Raw genomic sequence first — 5,000 nt, 5'->3', positions numbered from 1 at the left:
GCTGAGCGGCCTCGGGGGGGGGGGCGCGCCTGACGGGCCAGCGGCCCCGGGGACGGGCCGGCGGGCCCGGCAGCGGGGGCCTGTTCCCGTGCAGCTTACAGGCCGCAGACGGGCGGTGGCGGGGGCAGGAGCGGGCCGGCCCGGCCCGGGCCCTCGCGGCTGCCAGCTTGCAGGCCGCAGCCGGGCGGTGGCGGGGGCAGGAGCGGGCCGGGCCGGCCCGGCCCGGTTCGGGCCCTCGCGGCGGCCGGGCCCGGTCCGCAGCCGCCGTTCACTGCGGGGCCTGGGCCTGGGCCCGGGCCTGGGCCTGCTGAGCGGCCTCGGGGGGGGGGGCGCGCCTGACGGGCCAGCGGCCCCGGGGACGGGCCGGCGGGCCCGGCAGCGGGGGCCTGTTCCCGTGCAGCTTACAGGCCGCAGACGGGCGGTGGCGGGGGCAGGAGCGGGCCGGCCCGGCCCGGGCCCTCGCGGCTGCCAGCTTGCAGGCCGCAGCCGGGCGGTGGCGGGGGCAGGAGCGGGCCGGCCCGGCCCGGTTCGGGCCCTCGCGGCGGCCGGGCCCGGTCCGCAGCCGCCGTTCACTGCGGGGCCTGGGCCTGGGCCCGGGCCTGGGCCTGCTGAGCGGCCTCGGGGGGGGGGGGGCGCGCCTGACGGGCCAGCGGCCCCGGGGACGGGCCGGCGGGCCCGGCAGCGGGGGCCTGTTCCCGTGCAGCTTGCAGGCCGCAGCCGGGCGGTGGCGGGGGCAGGAGCGGGCCGGCCCGGCCCGGGCCCTCGCGGCGGCCGGGCCCGGCCCGCAGCCGCCGTTCACTGCGGGGCCTGGGGCCGGGCCTGCTGAGCGGCCTCGGGGGGGGGGCGCGCCTGACGGGCCGGCGGGCCCGGCAGCGGGGGCCTGTTCCCGTGCAGCTTGCAGGCCGCAGCCGGGCGGTGGCGGGGGCAGGAGCGGGCCGGCCCGGCCCGGGCCCTCGCGGCTGCCAGCTTGCAGGCCGCAGCCGGGCGGTGGCGGGGGCAGGAGCGGGCCGGCCCGGCCCGGTTCGGGCCCTCGCGGCGGCCGGGCCCGGTCCGCAGCCGCCGTTCACTGCGGGGCCTGGGCCTGGGGCCGGGCCTGCTGAGCGGCCGCGGGGGGGGGGGGGGGGGGGGGGGGGCGCGCCTGACGGGCCAGCGGCCCCGGGGACGGGCCGGCGGGCCCGGCAGCGGGGGCCTGTTCCCGTGCAGCTTGCAGGCCGCAGCCAGGGCGGTGGCGGGGGCAGGAGCGGGCCGGCCCGGCCCGGGCCCTCGCGGCGGCCGGGCCCGGTCCGCAGCCGCCGTTCACTGCGGGGCCTGGGCCTGGGCCCGGGCCTGCTGAGCGGCCGCGGGGGGGGGGGGGGGGGGGGGGGGGGGGGGGGGTGGGGGGGGGGGGGGGGGGGGGGGGGGGCGCGCCTGACGGGCCAGCGGCCCCGGGGACGGTCCGGCGGGCCCGGCAGCGGGGGCCTGTTCCCGTGCAGCTTGCAGGCCGCAGCCGGGCGGTGGCGGGGGCAGGAGCGGGCCGGCCCGGTTCGGGCCCTCGCGGCGGCCGGGCCCGGCCCGCAGCCCCCGTTCACTGCGGGGCCTGGGCCCGGGCCTGCTGAGCGGCCTCGGGGGGGGGGCGCCTGACGGGCCAGCGGCCCCGGGGACGGGTCGGCGGGCCCGGCAGCGGGGGCCTGTTCCCGTGCAGCTTGCAGGCCGCAGCGGCACGACCGGCGGGCGGTGGAGGGGGGCAGGTGCGGGCCGGCCCGGCCCGGGCCCGGGCCCTCGCGGCGGCCGGGCCCGGCCCGCAGCCCCCGTTCACTGCGGGGCCTGGGCCCGGGCCTGCTGAGCGGCCTCGGGGGGGGGGGGCGCCTGACGGGCCAGCGGCCCCGGGGACGGGTCGGCGGGCCCGGCAGCGGGGGCCTGTTCCCGTGCAGCTTGCAGGCCGCAGCCGGGCGGTGGCGGGGGCAGGAGCGGGCCGGCCCGGCCCGGGCCCGGGCCCTCGCGGCGGCCGGGCCCGGCCCGCAGCCCCCGTTCACTGCGGGGCCTGGGCCCGGGCCTGCTGAGCGGCCTCGGGGGGGGGGGCGCGCCGGACGGGCCGGCGGGCCCGGCAGCGGGGGCCTGTTCCCGTGCAGCTTGCAGGCCGCAGCCGGGCGGTGGAGGGGGGCCGGAGCGGGCCGGCCCGGGCCCGGGCCCTCGCGGCGGCCGGGCCCGGCCCGCAGCCCCCGTTCACTGCGGGGCCTGGGCCCGGGCCTGCTGAGCGGCCTCGGGGGGGGGGCGCCTGACGGGCCAGCGGCCCCGGGGACGGGCCGGCGGGCCCGGCAGCGGGGGCCTGTTCCCGTGCAGCTTGCAGGCCGCAGCCGGCCGACCGGCGGGCGGTGGCGGGGGTAGGAGCGGGCCGGCCCGGCGGGCCTTTACGTCTACCTGGCTGCTTCACACGCCACCAGGTCTGCCTCTGCAGTTGGCCATCAGGTCTACCCGGCTCCGCGGCGGGCTCTCAGGTCCACCCGGCTCCGCGGCGGGCTCTCAGGTCTACCCGGCTCCCCGGCGGGCTCTCAGGTCTACCCGGCTCCGCTGCAGGCGCTCTGGTCTACCCGGCTCCGCCGGGACTTGGGCGGTTCCGGGTCTGGCAGGTAGACCTGTTGTCCCTGCCACCTCCCCGGAGCTGCCGATGGGGTCGCTGTTTTTCGCTGCCTCCAGCTACGCCATCGTAAAAGGCAGCGTGGTTGGTGCGCCTCCCCGGTGGCCATAGGCAGCGCTCTTGGAGCTCGCCGGGGGCGGGGACGTATCTGTCCGTATTATAGGCGCGAGCGGTGTCTCGCGACCAGGGCGAACACTAGCGAACGGCTGCTCACCCCCGCGGCTCTGCCGGACACCGGGGGTTTTTGGCAGCCGGTCTCAGCCGTTTCCGTGGCGGTTGGTCTCACCTTCCAGAGTGCTTGGCACGGTCGTCCTCCCGGTGCTTCCCCGGCTAAGCCAGCACAGGGCACCCGAAGGTCTGCTGGCAGCCGCGGAGAGCCGGAGCCACTTGCAGTCTCTGGTGGTCGTTGCCTACTGCTGTGAGGTGCTGAGCCCGATCCCGCGGGGCAGGGCAAAGGCTGGCGGCGGTTGCCGGCACTCGAACGCACGCGGCTGGGGAAAGGGTGGGCGCCGCTGTCCCACCCTCCTCGGTGGTTTCTCCTTTGCTCTGTTTCCTGAGCTGGCCCAATGACGGCGAAGGTTACTGCCGGTGTATGCTGGAGGCAGACGGCCGGGGGTTTCAAGCCTGCGGTGGCTTTCCCTGGTTCCGGAGGGCCCAGTGACCCGAGTGGGCGATGTTGGCGGCAACTCGTCCTTTTTCTCCGGCCTTAAGCTGGAGCCCGCGAGGCGGGCAGAGCTTTGAGCGGTGGCTGGCAGGTGGAGGCAGGCCTGCTGTGTCTTCTCCCCGGTGCCCAGAGCCCGATGACGGCACAGGCGCGCGGTGGTGGTGCCACCTCCTCTCTCGGCCGGCACGAGCCAGCCGTGGGGCGTCCCACGGTGTCCGGCCTGCCCTGCCTTACCCGGTTGCCGGAGGGCTGGGTGGAAAGGTCTGTGAGCGGTGGTCGAAGGGCGAGGCGTGCCGTGGGGGGGCCCGCCTCGCCCTTTTTTTTTTTCTGTTTTTTTTTTTTTTTCTCCCTCCCCCCCCTTTCTTTCCCCGGCCTTAAGCTGGAGCCCGCAAAGCGGGTGGAAATGCGAGCGGGCAGCCGGTCGCTGTGGCCGGCAGCCGAATGCAGACCGCCGGGGGCAGGCGAGCCTGCCGTGTTTTCTCCCCGGTGCCCAGAGCCCGATGACGGCACAGGCGCGCGGCGGTGGTGCCACCTCCTCTCTCGGCCGGCACGAGCCAGCCGTGGGGCGTCCCACGGTGTCTGGCCTGCCCTGCCTTACCCGGTTGCCGGAGGGCTGGGTGGAAAGGTCTGTGAGCGGTGGTCGAAGGGCGAGGCGTGCTGTGGGGGGGGGGCCGCCTCGCCCTTTTTTTTTTTTTCTGTGTTTTTTTTTTTTTTTTCCTCCCTCTCCCCCCTTTCTTTCCCCGGCCTTAAGCTGGAGCCCGCAAAGCGGGTGGAAATGCGAGCGGGCAGCCGGTCGCGGTGGCCGGCAGCCGAATGCAGACCGCTGGGTGTCTTCTGGCCTGCTGTGGCTTCCCTTGGCCCCGAATGCCCAGGGATGGCACTCACGAGACGGCGGCGCCTCGTGTTTCACAGAGCTGCTCACTTCCATTTGGTTCTCCCCCTCCCCGCCCGGGGTAAGCGGCGCCCCGCGGGGCACGGCAAAGACCGGTGACCGGTGGCGGTTGCCGGCACTCTCGAACGCCTGAGGGACGGGGGGAGTCGAGCCTGCCGTGGCCTTTCCTCCGCTCCCATCGACCTGATGAAAGGGAATCGTTGTCCAGAGCGCGTGCCGGTGGCGGCACCACCTCCCGATCCAGACGCAGTCAGCGCCCGCTGAGGCGTCCCTGGGCGCGCTGGAGAGGTTCCACGACGGGCCGGCTCTGCCGGCGTTCCGGCCGTCGGAGCCCGTCTCGCAGACGTCAGCCTCTCGCTCGCACGCAGGGCCCCGCGTCTGCTGTCCCACCCCCCCCCGGGCGGTGGAGGGCGCGTGCGGCTGTCGCTGTCCCAGGACCGTGGCCGTGGGGCCTCCGCTTCCTTTACTGATCGATGAGGCATCCCCGGGCACGTCGGAGAGGCTTCACGGCGGGCCGGCTCTGCCGGTGTTCAGGCTGGCGTTGCACCTCTCCTCAGACGCTGCCCCCCCCCCACCCTCGCACGCAGGGCCCCGTGTCTGCTGTCCCACACCCCCCCCCGGGGGGTGGTGGAGGGCGCGCGTGGCTGTCGCTGTCCCAGGACCGTGGCTGTGGGGCCTCCGCTACTTTCTGCTCTTCCCTTTTCCCTTCCTGATCGATGAGGCTTTTCGGGTCGCGTCGGAGAGGGCCCTCGGCGGGCCGGCTCTTCCGTGCTCCCTGTTAATAGGGAGCCACGGCGGTGTCCGGTGTTCAGGCAGGGTGGTCTCCTTTC

This window comes from Grus americana, unplaced genomic scaffold, assembly GCF_028858705.1.
Source record: "Grus americana isolate bGruAme1 unplaced genomic scaffold, bGruAme1.mat scaffold_89, whole genome shotgun sequence".
Lineage (NCBI taxonomy): Eukaryota > Metazoa > Chordata > Aves > Gruiformes > Gruidae > Grus > Grus americana.
This window is presented reverse-complemented; position numbering follows the sequence as displayed.